Here is a 17,023-nt window from a genome sequence, read left to right as displayed (position 1 = left end):
TGTTGTTCAGTGCGGCATGGTGTTGTTCAGTGCGGCATGGTGTTGTTCAGTGCAGGATGGTGTTGTTCAGTGCGGCATGGTGTTGTTCAATGCGGCATGGTGTTGTTCAGTGCGGGATGGTGTTGTTCAGTGCAGGATGGTGTTGTTCAGTGTGGCATGGTGTTGTTCAGTGCGGAATGGTGTTGTTCAGTGCGGCATGGTGTTGTTCAGTGCGGCATGGTGTTGTTCAGTGCAGGATGGTGTTGTTCAATGCGGGATCGTGTTGTTCAGTGCGGCATGGTGTTGTTCAGTGCGGCATGGTGTTGTTCAGTGCGGCATAATGTTGTTCAGTGCGGCATGGTGTTGTTCAGTGCGGCATGGTGTTGTTCAGTGCGGCATGGTGTTGTTCAGTGCGGCATGGTGTTGTTCAGTGCAGGATGGTGTTGTTCAATGCGGGATGGTGTTGTTCAGTGCGGGATGGTGTTGTTCAGTGCAGGATGGTGTTGTTCAGTGCGGCATGGTGTTGTTCAATGCGGCATGGTGTTGTTCAGTGCAGGATGGTGTTGTTCAGTGCGGCATGGTGTTGTTCAATGCGGCATGGTGTTGTTCAATGCGGCATGGTGTTGTTCAGTGCGGCATGGTGTTGTTCAGTGCGGCATGGTGTTGTTCAGTGCAGCGTAATGTTGTTCAGTGCGGCATGGTGTTGTTCAGTGCGGAATGGTGTTGTTCAGTGCGGCATGGTGTTGTTCAGTGCAGGATGGTGTTGTTCAGTGCGGCATGGTGTTGCTCAGTGCGGCATGGTGTTGTTCAGTGCGGGATGGTGTTGTTCATTGCGGCATGGTGTTGTTCAGTGCTGCATGGTGTTGTTCAGTGCGGCATGGTGTTGTTCAGTGCGGCATAATGTTGTTCAGTGCGCCATAATGTTGTTCAGTGCGGCATGGTGTTGTTCAGTGCGGGATGGTGTTGTTCAGTGCAGGATGGTGTTGTTCAGTGCGGCATGGTGTTGTTCAGTGCAGCATAATGTTGTTCAGTGCGGCATAATGTTGTTCAGTGCGGCATAATGTTGTTCAGTGCGGGATGGTGTTGTTCATTGCGGCATGGTGTTGTTCAGTGCGGCATGGTGTTGTTCAGTGCGGCATGGTGTTGTTCAGTGCGGGATGGTGTTGTTCAGTGCAGGATGGTGTTGTTCAGTGCGGCATGGTGTTGTTCAGTGCGGCATGGTGTTGTTCATTTCGGCATAATGTTGTTCAGTGCGGCATAATGTTGTTTAGTGCGGCATGGTGTTGTTCAGTGCGGGATGGTGTTGTTCAGTGCGTTATAATGTTGTTCAGTGCGGCATGGTGTTGTTCAGTGCGGCATGGTGTTGTTCAGTGCGGCATGGTGTTGTTCAGTGCGGCATAATGTTGTTCAGTGCGGCATAATGTTGTTCAGTGCGGCATGGTGTTGTTCAGTGCGGGATGGTGTTGTTCAGTGCGGGATGGTGTTGTTCAGTGCGGCATGGTGTTCAATGCGGAATGGTGTTGTTCAGTGCAGGATGGTGTTGTTCAGTGCGGCATGGTGTTGTTCAGTGCGGCATAATGTTGTTCAGTGCGGCATGGTGTTGTTCAGTGCGGCATGGTGTTGTTCAGTGCGGCATGGTGTTGTTCAGTGCGGCATAATGTTGTTCAGTGCGGCATGGTGTTGTTCAGTGCGGCATGGTGTTGTTCAGTGCGGCATAATGTTCAGTGCGGCATAATGTTGTTCAGTGCGGCATGGTGTTGTTCAGTGCGGGATGGTGTTGTTCAGTGCAGGATGGTGTTGTTCAGTGCGGCATGGTGTTCAGTGCGGGATGGTGTCTTTCAGTGCGGCATGGTGTCGTTCAGTGCGGCATGGTGTCTTTCAGTGCGGCATGGTGTCGTTCAGTGAGGCATGGTGTTGTTCAGTGCGGCATGGTGTTGTTTAGTGCGGCATGGTGTTGTTCAGTGCGGGATGGTGTTGTTCAGTGTGGCATGGTGTTCAGTGCGGCATGGTGTTGTTCAGTGCGGTATCGTGTTGTTCAGTGCGGTATCGTGTTTCTCAGTGCGGTATCGTGTTGTTCAGTGCAGTATCGTTGTGTTGTTCGTATTGTGTTTAACACTTAGCCTCTAACACTTAGCCTCTAACACTTAGCCTCTAGCATCTAGAAGGTAAATAAATAGGAAGGAAGGACTCACCGGTGACGTCTTCGCCCACGTCCAAGCGTTGTACTTTGTATTTTCATCCTTCTGACAGTGGAAAACATAGCCAACAAACACCGTGGAACCTAAACGAATGAAAGAAAACTATCATTTGGCCACAACCAACATTCACAGATACAACACAATGTGACGTGCGGGGTTGAGGTTAAAGGTTGAGTGAAGGGCCCTCGTTTTAAACTACTTTTTTGAAAAGGATTGGGAACAAGTAAGACGTATTTAATTTATTTAATGGGAAGTAGTAAGAGCTATTGAATTTAATCTATGTATTATATTCTATTGTATTGTATTCTGTTGTATTCTTTTGGATTGTATTCACACTAACCCCACTAAAACTTCAGCCCACAAAAACTCGCCTCTGGCGCCTAGCCTCTGGCACTTAGCCTCTAACACTTAGCCTTTAACACTTAGCCTTTAACACTTAGCCTTTAACACTTAGCCTAGAAGGTGAATAAATAGGGTTAAAGGTTGAGTGAAGGGACCTCGTTTTAAACTACTTTTTTGTAAAGGAGTGGGAACAAGTAAGACGTATTTAATTTATTTAATGGGAAGTAGTAAGACTTATTAAATTTATTTAATCTACTTTTCTTCCCAGGCAAAATTTGATGTGCTGCAATTCCAAATTTCCAAAGTGAATGAAGGAATGAAGTCCTTTAAATTATGATTTTGTATAAATACTAGGCATTAACACAAAATCGACGGCACAAAATGGGCAGACTTTACTTGTTTGAAAAGGACTGGTTACAAGACAGACTTTTTTAATTTATTTAATGGGAAGAAGACTTATTTAGTTTAATTGATCTATTTTTGTTCCCTGGCAAAATTCGATTTGCTGCAATTCCAAATTTCCAAAGTGAATGAAGGAAAGAAGTCGTTTAAATTATGATTTTGTTTAAATACTAGGCATAGACACAAAATCTACGGCACAAAATGGGCAGACTTTACTTGTTTGAAGAGGACTGGTTACAAGACAGACTTTTCTGATTTATTTAATGGGAAGAAGACTTATTTAGTTTATTTAATCTATTTTTGTTCCCTGGCAAAATTGGATTTGCTGAAATTGTATTTTGCCAAATCTTGCCTTGAGACCTGATAGGAAGTATTAAACGCTTAGTTAAATCAATACAAGTTGGTAATAAGAGCGAGTAATGTTGGTTGAACCGATGAATGAAGGTTGAAAGCAATTTAAATTATGACTTTGTATAAATACTAGATATTAACAGAACATCTACTGCGCGAAATGGGCAGAGTTTACTTGTTTGAGAAGGAGTGGCTTATTCAAAACTAAGATTTATTTAATCTGTTTGTTCCCAGGCAAAATTGGATGTGATGCAATTCCAAATTTCACCACATGATGGTGCCCAATTTTGACTTCATAGGACATATTAAACACTTAGCTTGTTATTATGTTCAAGGTAATCAGATTTGTTTATTATTCTAATGGCCTCTTCAAAACTATTCTGGATTACTACTTTGGATCTATTCTACATTACTTGGCAACAACATACTCTGTAACAGATTAGGCAGTATAATCATATCTGTTAACTTGAGAGTGCCCACACTCAATCTACTTATCGTGATGTGTTAAATCAATTACTGTTAGACATTATTTGTCTGATAATCTACCAAATCTTTGAATTGAAGAATTTGTGATTTAATTAATAGCTTGTTGTTATGTTAAGGGTAATCAGACTTGTATATAATTCTAATGGCCTTCTTTTGAAAACTATTCTGAATTACAACTTTGGATCTTATATTACTTTGCAACAATCTACTCCGTGACAGATTAGGCAGTATAATCACATATGTTAACTTCAGTGCCCACACTGTATTTATTTATGGTTATTTGTTAAATCAAGTACTGTTAGACATGAAATAGGAAGTGTTTAACATAAATGTTATGGCTACTCACCATTGTAGCTCGCTCCTGGTCAATGATACGAGCCTCTTCTTGCAGTGGAAAACTTGCAGCCAACAAACACCGTGGAACCTAAAGGAATGAAATTAAACATTAACATTTCGCCTCGACCAATTTTCACACGTACAACGCAACGCGGCTACACTTCTGCTATTACAAACGTAAATCTCCTTAAACACAATGAGTGTTACTTACCGTGTACGCTCTAGACGGTCCAGTTGCAAGCAGAAAATAAAGATATTTCTGTTGATAATCGTCGCTGCTCAGTGGCTCACGGCCATCGCGCCAACAGATTTGAATTTTGGCGGAGGTTCGGGCAATTACGTCATATCCACGGCACATGACTGCGACGTAATACCCGCTTATCTGAAACGGCAGTTAAAAGTAGAGTTACATCAAGTTTTCTTGGAACCTAAACGAATGAAAGAAAACTATCATTTGGCCACAACCAACATTCACAGATACAACACAACGTGCGGGGTTGGGGTTAAAGATTGAGTGAAGGGCCCTCGTTTTAAACTACTGTTTTGAAAAGGAGTGGGAACAAGTAAGACGTATTTAATTTATTTAATGGGAAGTAGTAAGACTTATTAAATTTATTTAATCTACTTTTCTTCCCAGGCAAAATTTGATGTGCTGCAATTCCAAATTTCCAAAGTGAATGAAGGAATGAAGTCCTTTAAATTATGATTTTGTATAAATACTAGGCATTAACACAAAATCGACGGCACAAAATGGGCAGACTTTACTTGTTTGAAAAGGACTGGTTACAAGACAGACTTTTTTAATTTATTTAATGGGAAGAAGACTTATTTAGTTTAATTGATCTATTTTTGTTCCCTGCCAAAATTCGATTTGCTGCAATTCCAAATTTCCAAAGTGAATGAAGGAAAGAAGTCGTTTAAATTATGATTTTGTTTAAATACTAGGCATAGACACAAAATCTACGGCACAAAATGGGCAGACTTTACTTGTTTGAAGAGGACTGGTTACAAGACAGACTTTTCTGATTTATTTAATGGGAAGAGGACTTATTTAGTTTATTTAATCTATTTTTGTTCCCTGGCAAAATTGGATTTGCTGAAATTGTATTTTGCCAAATCTCGATTTGAGACCTGATAGGAAGTATTAAACGCTTAGTTAAATCAATACAAGTTGGTAATAAGAGCGAGTAATGTTGGTTGAACCGATGAATGAAGGTTGAAAGCAATTTAAATTATGACTTTGTATAAATACTAGATATTAACAGAACATCTACTGCGCAAAATGGGCAGAGTTTACTTGTTTGAGAAGGAGTGGCTTATTCAAAACTAAGATTTATGTAATCTGTTTGTTCCCAGGCAAAATTGGATGTGATGCAATTCCAAATTTCACCACATGATGGTGCCCAATTTTGACTTCATAGGACATATTAAACACTTAGCTTGTTATTATGTTCAAGGTAATCAGATTTGTTTATCATTCTAATGGCCTCTTCAAAACTATTCTGGATTACTACTTTGGATCTATTCTACATTACTTGGCAACAACATACTCTGTAACAGATTAGGCAGTATAATCACATATGTTAACTTGAGAGTGCCCACACTCAATCTACTTATCGTGATGTGTTAAATCAATTACTGTTAGACATTATTTGTCTGATAATCTACCAAATCTTTGAATTGAAGAATTTGTGATTTAATTAATAGCTTGTTCAGGGTAATCAGACTTGTATATAATTCTAATGGCCTTCTTTTGAAAACTATTCTGAATTACAACTTTGGATCTTATATTACTTTGCAACAATCTACTCCGTGACAGATTAGGCAGTATAATCACATATGTTAACTTCAGTGCCCACACTGTATTTATTTATGGTTATTTGTTAAATCAAGTACTGTTAGACATGAAATAGGAAGTGTTTAACATAAATGTTATGGCTACTCACCATTGTAGCTCGCTCCTGGTCAATGATACGAGCCTCTTCTTGCAGTGGAAAACTTGCAGCCAACAAACACCGTGGAACCTAAAGGAATGAAATTAAACATTAACATTTCGCCTCGACCAATTTTCACACGTACAACGCAACGCGGCTACACTTCTGCTATTACAAACGTAAATCTCCTTAAACACAATGAGTGTTACTTACCGTGTACGCTCTAGACGGTCCAGTTGCAAGCAGAAAATAAAGATATTTCTGTTGATAATCGTCGCTGCTCAGTGGCTCACGGCCATCGCGCCAACAGATTTGAATTTTGGCGGAGGTTCGGGCAATTACGTCATATCCGCGGCACTTGACTGCGACGTAATACCCGCTTATCTGAAACGGCAGTTAAAAGTAGAGTTACATCAAGTTTTCTTGGAACCTAAACGAATGAAAGAAAACTATCATTTGGCCACAACCAACATTCACAGATACAACACAACGTGCGGGGTTGAGGTTAAAGATTGAGTGAAGGGCCCTCGTTTTAAACTACTGTTTTGAAAAGGAGTGGGAACAAGTAAGACGTATTTAATTTATTTAATGGGAAGTAGTAAGACTTATTAAATTTATTTAATCTACTTTTCTTCCCAGGCAAAATTTGATGTGCTGCAATTCCAAATTTCCAAAGTGAATGAAGGAATGAAGTCCTTTAAATTATGATTTTGTATAAATACTAGGCATTAACACAAAATCGACGGCACAAAATGGGCAGACTTTACTTGTTTGAAAAGGACTGGTTACAAGACAGACTTTTTTAATTTATTTAATGGGAAGAAGACTTATTTAGTTTAATTGATCTATTTTTGTTCCCTGCCAAAATTCGATTTGCTGCAATTCCAAATTTCCAAAGTGAATGAAGGAAAGAAGTCGTTTAAATTATGATTTTGTTTAAATACTAGGCATAGACACAAAATCTACGGCACAAAATGGGCAGACTTTACTTGTTTGAAGAGGACTGGTTACAAGACAGACTTTTCTGATTTATTTAATGGGAAGAGGACTTATTTAGTTTATTTAATCTATTTTTGTTCCCTGGCAAAATTGGATTTGCTGAAATTGTATTTTGCCAAATCTCGATTTGAGACCTGATAGGAAGTATTAAACGCTTAGTTAAATCAATACAAGTTGGTAATAAGAGCGAGTAATGTTGGTTGAACCGATGAATGAAGGTTGAAAGCAATTTAAATTATGACTTTGTATAAATACTAGATATTAACAGAACATCTACTGCGCAAAATGGGCAGAGTTTACTTGTTTGAGAAGGAGTGGCTTATTCAAAACTAAGATTTATGTAATCTGTTTGTTCCCAGGCAAAATTGGATGTGATGCAATTCCAAATTTCACCACATGATGGTGCCCAATTTTGACTTCATAGGACATATTAAACACTTAGCTTGTTATTATGTTCAAGGTAATCAGATTTGTTTATCATTCTAATGGCCTCTTCAAAACTATTCTGGATTACTACTTTGGATCTATTCTACATTACTTGGCAACAACATACTCTGTAACAGATTAGGCAGTATAATCACATATGTTAACTTGAGAGTGCCCACACTCAATCTACTTATCGTGATGTGTTAAATCAATTACTGTTAGACATTATTTGTCTGATAATCTACCAAATCTTTGAATTGAAGAATTTGTGATTTAATTAATAGCTTGTTCAGGGTAATCAGACTTGTATATAATTCTAATGGCCTTCTTTTGAAAACTATTCTGAATTACAACTTTGGATCTTATATTACTTTGCAACAATCTACTCGGTGACAGATTAGGCAGTATAATCACATATGTTAACTTCAGTGCCCACACTGTATTTATTTATGGTTATTTGTTAAATCAAGTACTGTTAGACATGAAATAGGAAGTGTTTAACATAAATGTTATGGCTACTCACCATTGTAGCTCGCTCCTGGTCAATGATATGAGCCTCTTCTTGCAGTGGAAAACTTGCAGCCAACAAACACCGTGGAACCTAAAGGAATGAAATTAAACATTAACATTTCGCCCGGACCAACATTCACACGTACAACGCAACGCGGCTACACTTCTGCTATTACAAACGTAAATCTCCTTAAACACAACGAGTGTTACTTACCGTGTACGCTCTAGGCAAAATTGGATGTGATGCAATTCCAAATCTATCTGAAACGGCAGTTAAAAGTAGAGTTACATCAAGTTTTCTTTTTTAATCAACACAATCATTTACAACCGTTGACCAGAAAGAATCGTCGAAATTCGACGTCCCCCACAAACGCCACGCTCACTCGCTTTTCAGGGCAACAAAAGTACTTCTTTTTAAAAACGATGAGTTGTACTTACCGTGTACGCTCTGGACGGTCCAGTTGCAAGCAGAAAATAAAAATATTTCTCTTGTTAGTCGTATGTTACCATCCGCTGTGTCTTTGTCAACATCGCCGCCATTTTCCTACTTCCTGCTGCGAGCCACGCCCACGGATTTAAATTTGGGCGGAAGCTCTTTCCATTGGCGTCGTTTTCGCGTATAGCAAATCCGATTGGTTGGGAAGGGGGCACGGTTATGCAGCCGAGGAGTCCTGTGATCGGTGGGATGTAAAGTAGGCGTCGACGTCACGTCCGCGTCACGTGACCACGACGTGGCAGACGTCAAATAGCAACCGCTGATTTGTTTAGTAGACTTACAGTTGTTATGCATTGACATAATGGCGCACACACCAAATAGATTTAAATAAATTAAATAATTCTTCTGCCCACTCTCTTTTAAACAAGTTAACTCTCCCCGCGGATTTGAATTCCGGCGAAAGTTACGCCCATCGACGTCACGTATGTCACGTGACCACGACGTGGCAGATGTCATATAGCAACCGCTGTTTTGTTTAGTAGATTTACAGTTGTTATGCATTGGCATAATGGTGTGCACTCAAAATAGATTTAAATAAATTAAATATTTCTTCTGCCTACTCCCTTTTAAACAAGTTAACTCTGCCCACGTCCATTGACGTCTTGTCTGCGTCACGTGACCACGACGTAGCGACGTCATATAGTAACCGCTGTTTTGACCAGTAGACTTAGTTATTATGCGTTGACATAATGGCGCACTGGTTAGCATGGCCACCTCTTAAGCATGATGATGCGGGTTCGACGCCTGATCAATGTTAGCATGGAGTGAGCTGAAGTGCATGGCGCTGAAGATTTGAATCTTTGAAATGCGCTGAGGTCTGACATATCAGGCAGAATGGTTTGCCATCACGTTCAACAAAAAATAGAAACTTTCCCACTCTGATTAAAACGTCCTGTGTTCATCTACGTATTTTCGTTTTGCTGTGCATCTTTTCCCTGCCATTTCGAGAGCCCAATTGACACTCATAGTTTAAAGAAATGTGTTTGCCCATCCTACTTTGTGGAATTTCACCACATGCGCTTTTGACCAAAATACCAAATTGAACTCAAGTGAAGCCAACACGCACAACACGCACAACCCCCCCCGCCCCACACACACACACACACACACACAAATGTTGATATGAACATAAAAGAGCCGCATGCGGTTCGGGAGTTGCGGCTTGGCCAAACCTGTACTATACAACTTTATTTGTATAAAATTTTCACAACAGCTGTCACACAAACAAAGCGGGAAAAACCGAAGACGTGCGTGTTCCGCCCACGCTGGATTTATTTGCACCTTTGAAAAGACACCGTATTGCCGCAGATGTGGCAAAGAGTACTTTTGGGCATCTGAGACGGAAGGATGTCCAAAGCATCACGTCACCTGCTCTGGTAGGCATGGTGGTGGGACGTTGAGGTCAACCGCTTTGGGGTTGGCTGACTCTTTGATCGCAGGATGCCACACACTTGAAGACAGAAGCAGAAAAGCAGAACTAAATGCAAAATGTACTCACCGGTGACTCCAATTTTTTTCCCCCCTGAAGAAACAGCTGGACGGGTGGCCCCGGCTGGCCAGTGGGACTCTTGTTATTCTGACCCTTTTTAGTGCGCGTTTGGGGCAACAACCGTTTTTTGTGGCGCTCTCTTCTGGTTCAAAAGTGCCCTGCATGTGAATTTGCTTTTCCTGCCTTCTGATTGGATGAGCGCCGGTGTGACGCGGTGCCTCTGTCACCGTGGCGGGGGGTATACGTTGGCATCGGAGCGTCTGCCAACGTCTGAGACCGGCTGGCAGTGTATCGGAGGTGTCGAGTGCGGTGCCGCTGGAGCTCACTCACCAGCTGGTGTTAGGGCCACAGAATGAAGGCCAAGGAGAAGAATAGAAAGAGAAACAGAAACTTCTCCTCCAATTGTTTGATTTGTCTCTTCTGAGCTTCGATGAATTCTTTCAGCTCTTTGTTCCTCTAGGACGGACAAATGGAAAGTGGCATTCAAAAGCCAGTAAGCGTGCAAGTAAGTGCCGGGCTGGCTTTGGGCCCTTACCTGTTGCGCGCTGTGCAGCAGATCCATTCTCTCTTGGAGGATGCAAGCGTCGCGCTCCCTCAACTCGCACATCAGGGCTCGCTTCCATTGGTCCACGGCGCTCCTAAGCTCTTCTCTCTGATCCGCCGTCAGCACGTCATTCACGCCAGCGTGGCTGGCTTTTTCGCCGTCCGTGGCGGGGCAGTCCCGCTGCGGTAGCGCCTCGTACAACATGGCCTCCAGCTCCAGGATCCTCTGGGCCGCAATCCTCGTCCATCAGTGGTCCGGCGGGAGATTTGAGGGCGGCTTACCTTATGAGCCTGGTCCATGGAACACTTCCTGAAGTCCAACTCTTCATCCAGGTAGCCCTTCTGCTTGCAGAACATATCCTAGCACAGCTCAAGGTCAGAATTGTTGGGGCACATTGCCGGAGTTCCCCTTGGCTGATGTCGCGTGTCTGTCTACCTTCTCACTTTCAATGTCCAACATCTTCTGTTGAAGTGCTGACTTGGTCACTTTGATGTATTCTAACCACTGAGGAAAGGCTGCTGTCACATAAGCAGAATGCGAGAGCGTGCGTGGACGTGCGCGTTACCTTCTCGGCTAGGGTGAGAAGGGTCCTGGCGTGAATCACGACCACCTGCTCCTCGTTGGTGAGATTCTGCAAGAGCCCAAAGGCACAGCGTCAACAAGCTTCTTTCAGCGCAAAGCCTTCCAAAAGTCACATTTGAGCCGCCGAGTCTCGTGGAGTGCGAACATAAGGAGTTCGACATACACTTACGGCGTTATAGCCCAGGATGTCCAGCTTCTTCATCAGATCACTGATGACGATGTCCGGGGGAAAGGCGCAAGGAGCAATGTAAGGTGTTCTGGGACCTCGGGTTAAGGTTAGGGTTGCGAGGGACGCCTTACGTACGCTCACGCCCTCGGCCTCGCAGTAGATCTGCAAAGGGCTGAGGCCGTCTGGGAAACGGACTTGCAGAAACTTCAAGACGGGGGAGCGCCACTCCCTCTCCTGAAAGGCAGAGGCATGCATCCGTCCGTCCGTCCGTCCGTCCGTCCGTCACATCTCTGGCCTCAACACGCTTGTGCGAGTCTTCCCACCTCCAGCTCCAGGATGCGGAACTCAAGCAGTTCGTTTTGGTCTCGGATATCCTGGATGTGCTCTTTCAGACGCGCTTCTTCCGCCTCCATCCGCCTGACCTGAAAAGACAGTCAGACCTCATCTGCGGGGCTTCCCGACAGGTGTGACGCCAAGCGACTCCGCCCAGCGCCTTTCTTTCCGTCACCTTTTCGGCCAACTGCTGATTGCTCTGACGCAGCAGCTGCTTCTCCTCCACCCACTTGACATTCTAGAAGAGACAAACGCGTGGACAGCTTTGGAATGTTGTGTCATTTTCATCCACAAATTCTTTGGTTGACTGGAAAATGACATTTGCTTTTCTCCGCATTTTCCCAGCCACGTTCGGGGGGGGGGGTTGGTCCAGTAATGCCAGACGGATGAGTGACTGAAGAATGTAGCTATTTTGTCTGAGAAAAAGGTGTGCTCATTGATGAGCTTACCTGTCCTTGTTGCTTCAGCGCTGACTCCAGATCTGCTACTCTGCTTTGATAGTGACCCATTTCTACCATCAGCTTTTCTCTGGTCTGAAAGGAGGAGGAGGGAGGCTCCTCCTCCTCCTTTCAGACCAGAGAACACCCGAGGCTGGGTGAGAACGGGGAGGCTGCGACCCGGCCGGGGGTTGCGGGAAGGGGCGCCACCTTGATCTCCTTCTCGGCGTCGTAGTCCCCTTTCGCTGGTCTGGGCTAGCAGAGCGTAGGCTCGTTGCAGCGCTTGATATTCTTGCGTCAGCTGGCGGTAGCGAAGCTCCGCCTCTTCATGCACACACCAATGCAACACAGCACTAGTACCAGAATCAGTCAGACCGGCGACAAAGCACCCGCGACGCAAAGACGAGTCCGATTCCAGGCTGAAGAGGAATGTTTGGTGCCAATACGCTGGCAGAAATGGCGGGCTACCTCTTCGGGTTCCGTGTCGGGGGTTCTGTCGGTGTGAAAAGACAAGGACGATCCGTCCGAGTCCACCAACACGTCTTCGTCGTAGCCGTAAAATGTTTCGATGACCTGCGGGCGCGGAAGCAAACATCTCTCTGAACAAACTGAAGCGACACCTCACGATGAATCGACGAGAGGAACGATAGCGAGAAAAAGGCCATTTCATCTTGCGCAACACCAAGCAGCCGCAAACAAACAGACTCACCTTGCAGGACCTCACGCTTTGTTCCTCCTCAGAGATTCTCGACGTCGGTATCGTAGCAGCAAATCTCTCTCCTGTCGACACAAATAATCCGCCTTTGAGATTCTTTGGATGCAAAGGGAACGAACGGCTCCGGCGCAGAAACAAACGCGACTCACAATGACATTTCTGACATGAGCTCCTGTCTCCAGAGCCTGAAAAACACGTCACCGGCGATGATTGGAGGGACGCTCGTCTTTTCCAAAAGTGACAACTACAGGGTGTGTCAGGGTTTTCCAGATTATCTTTATCGTATCATTGTGTTGCTTTGACTTTGACTGCGACCTGTAATAAATAATATTATTTATCCCTTATTTATCCCTATCGCTTATCCCTTCCTACACAAAGTCGTAAAACACCCCTTGCTATGTTTTGACTAGAGGTCAAGGGCTTCCTCTATTCAATCCACTCTTACACCCACCCTGTTTCTCTTAATTAAAATGCTCGTGCAGGAGCCGAGAGTCAGACTTCATTCGTACAACGGATGGACTCTCCACCTGCAGGTGTCCAAAAGAACTTACTTGTCTCCCGTGTGGTTCTTGCAAAATAAGTTGGAGCGAGCGCAACTCTAACAGGGTGCATTTTGCCACTAGCTGCCTACGGACAATGACGTCGCGCTCGCGGCTCATGGTTGACGGGCTGAGCAGCCGGGCAAGTCCGTCGTTTTCAGCGCACAGCGAGTGGCAAAGGCGCTGACAAAACGGGAGCTTTGAGCTGCTGAAAACGGCAAAACAAGTCTAAAGCGTGTTCAAACGCGTGCGCACAATGCTCCTGCTTGAAAGGTCGGAATTTAAGGGGCCAATTTTTTGGATGGCGGCCGCCGGCCAAGCTTTGGACGGAAAAGGTTTCCTGGCGACAGCGAGCGAGCGCGGCGCTGCCGTACGTGCACCGAGTCGCCTGCCTGAAGACCTTGGACAAGTCGTCGATGATGTGCCGCTGCTCCACAACTTGAAGGAACTCCATTTCACCGTCCTGCTGGCCGCAACCGCGGTCCAGGTCATTGAGCGAACTAGGCCTTCTCTGTGGAACACAAATGCAGTGGACTCTGTTGGCACGCCGCCGTTGTCCGCGTCGACTTACCAAGCTTGCCATCTCCTCGTTCTCCTGGGTGACAAAGCGCACTTTGTTTTCAAGGCGACACAGCACCAGCGAGAGTTCTTCATTCTTCCTGCTCAGGCGTTTGTTTTTGTACAGGAGTGGCAGAAACTGGCTTTCTGTTTCTCTCAGTCGCTTTAGCTGCAAGCATGAAGTGCGGGATGTGAAAGACGCACAACACGCGGGCCAGAACGTATCCATTCCTTTTGCATCGGTTTGAACGGAATCGTGGCTTTGGCTCCCAATAAAAGACATCTACCAGGCAACCGACTCGCCGCGCCGCTCAACTAATAAGCAAGCGCAATGGGTGCCTCGCTGGATGGCGCGCATCAAACGTAGCGCAAACCTTCAAGCGTGCCGTCAATAAATTACCAGTTCATTGCGCTCTTCAGAAAGCAGGGCGTTTCGATCCTCCAGTTTCCTGATGACTGCGCTGAGCTCAGCGATTTTCAGATGAAACCGTCGCGTGTCCCGATCCTCCTGAGACTGAAAACGCCCCGCAACACACACACACAAGCACTCGTTCAAAGTTCAAAACTGTTTTTGTGCTACCTTCCTCCAGCAACGAACTAAGTCATGCGTACTGCAAGTGTGTGATGAGGTGGCTTACGCAATGAAGAGGATTGCTAGTAGCGGCGTTGACCCCACTTCCAGGGTAGTTTAGGCCCGCCCTTTGGGAATCCCTCAGGGCAGCGATCTGCTGCTCGGCAGCCTGAGTCTGCAGCTGAAGGCGGTGGACGTGGCCGGCCCCAGGGCTTCATCCAAAACACTAACCGCTCTGTCTTTCAGCTTGATCTCATCCGTCTGGATGTACAAACGGGGAGCGCTCAGGCAGGCGGGCAAACTCATTTGCCAGAATTGTGACAAAAACAAAGAGAGCAACCGGCCAATTTTTTTCTTGAATCGACTAGAACACCTTTGCTGTGACAAAAGCGAAGCGAGCAACCGGACATTTTCTTCTTGTGAAATAGAATAGAATAGAATGCCTTAGGTGTCATTGCACTGCAGGTATACAACGAAATTGGGAACATAGCCACGCACCGCGCATCTGATCAGTCCTACCAGTCGGCGGATCTCCCTCTCGCAGTCTCTCTTGGTTCGGCTCAGCTCCTCCCGATGCTGGTGATGAGCCGATCGGAGCTCGGCCGCTCGGGACTGCCAGGCCTGCTGGGCCGCTGCCAGGGCTTCTTCCGCGCTCCTGGTGGAGGCGACACCGCTCGGTCTCCCGACACCGCCGCGTCTCCTCCACCTCCGCCAGCAAAGCGCCCCCCCTCCTCACCTGAGCAGACATTGCGCCACACCGGGCCGTTGAGACCGCAACGGAGCGCCGCGACGCTTACTGGGGACAAGCTACACAATACGGTAGCGGCCGCATCGAAGCCCGACGTGGCGTGCGGATAGTCAGACACGGATAGAGCGGATCACCTTGTCCATGGAGCCGTCCCTCAGGCTGAGGACCAAGGCATTCAGTCGCTGGATCTCTCCATCTTTGATTTTGATCACTCTCATCAGCTCCATTTCATGCTGCCGCAGTAATGTCTCCCTGGTAATGGCTAACTCTTTCTGCTTCTCCTCATGGAGTTTGCTTTTGAGTTCCGTCATGGCGGCGGTGGCACGGTGGTGCTCCGCCCGCAGGTCCTGACTTCTCTCTCTCTCCAGACAGCTGACCTGACATGACTTAGACTTAGACTTAGACAAACTTTATTGTCATCTTGTCTGCACATGGTGCATACAAAACGAAATTCCGTTGCATACGTCTTACAACAAAGTAGTGATATTGCAGTTGAATAGAAGTAACATATCCTATGAAAATATATATATATACATATATACTATATATATATATATATATATATATATTAAAAATAAGTATAAAGTGCAGCAGTGATAATTATGCAATAGTGCAAGTAGGCAAAACAGTATTCAAGAGTGTGCAGAGGAATGCTAAACCATGTATTAAACTTCTATTTAAAGGGTTTATACAAGTTCAGTAAAGTTGGTAGTGCGAGATAGTGCAAGATAGAGGTCCGTAGTGTCATAAAGTACAGTTCTGTGAATGTGTGATGCAGAGTTCAGTTTAGAGCTCAACAGTTCTAGTGTTCAACAGTCTGATGACAGCAGGGAAAAAGCTGTTGCAGAACCTGGTGGACCTGCAGCGGATGCTGCAAACCTCTTCCCAGAGGGCAGCAGGGAGAACAGTCCATGGTGGGGGTGTGATGGGTCATTGATGATGTTACGGGCACGGGACATGCAGCGCTGAGATGAAATGTCCTGAATGGAGGGAAGAGGAGCCCCTATGATCCTCTCTGCTGTCCTCACCACTCTCCTCACGTTCTTCCAATCGGAGGCGGTGCAGCCTCCACACCACACAGAGAGACAGCTTGTCAGAATGCTCTCTATGGTGCTCCTGTAGAACGTCCTCATGATGGGTGGGGGCAGGTGGGCTCTCCTCATCCTCCGCAGGAAGTACAAGCGCTTCTGTGCCCTCTTGACCAGTGCCGTAGTGTTCATAGTCCAGGTGAGGTCTTCTGTGATGTGGACCCCCAGGAATTTGGTGGTGCTGACCACCTCCACAGCTGAGCTGTTGATGATCAGTGGAGCGTGGTGAGGCTGTTTTTTCCTGAAGTCGACGATGATCTCCTTCATCTTCTCCTCATTCAGGATCAGGCTGTTTTCTCTGCACCAGCCCACCAGCTGCTCCACCTCCTCTCTGTAGTCCAGGTCGTTGTTGTCTCTGATGAGCCCCACCACCGTTGTGTCGTCTGCTGACTTCACGATGTGATTGGTGGTGAACCTGAGGACGCAGTCGTGTGTCATCAGGGTGCACAGCAGGGGGCTCAGGACGCAGCCCTGAAGGGAGCCTGTGCTGAGGGTGATGACATCAGAGGTGTTCTGTCCGACCCGGACTGACTGAGGTCTGTTGGTGAGGAAGTCTAGCAGCCAGTTGCGAAGGGGGGTGTTGAAGCCCAGGTGTTCCAATTTTCCTACCAGATGCTGTGGGATGATGGTGTTAAACGCTGAGCTGAAGTCCAGGAACAGCCTCCGCACATGGGTGTTCTTCTCCTCCAGGTGAGCCAGGCTCAGGTGAAGAACGGAGGAGATGGCGTCCTGAGTGGAGCGGTTTTGCCGGTCGGCAAACTGGAACGGGTCAAATAATAGGGGGAGTCTGG

At 45.7% G+C, this 17,023-nt stretch overlaps 1 long non-coding RNA gene across 1 annotated transcript; it reads right to left on the bottom strand.

The window, feature by feature from the left end:
* Positions 1-11,249: 11,249 nt before the first annotated feature.
* On the bottom strand, positions 11,250-12,096 carry LOC148378467 (uncharacterized). Its single transcript, XR_015855858.1, has 3 exons — positions 11,752-12,096; positions 11,567-11,665; positions 11,250-11,477 (listed from the first exon to the last, which is right to left on the bottom strand). It is a non-coding gene; the product is annotated as an uncharacterized LOC148378467 (long non-coding RNA).
* Positions 12,097-17,023: the final 4,927 nt, after the last annotated feature.

This window comes from Syngnathus floridae, unplaced genomic scaffold (genome assembly GCF_059516105.1).
Source record: "Syngnathus floridae isolate MCC-2025c unplaced genomic scaffold, RoL_Sflo_1.0 HiC_scaffold_42, whole genome shotgun sequence".
Lineage (NCBI taxonomy): Eukaryota > Metazoa > Chordata > Actinopteri > Syngnathiformes > Syngnathidae > Syngnathus > Syngnathus floridae.
This window is presented reverse-complemented; position numbering and strand designations above follow the sequence as displayed.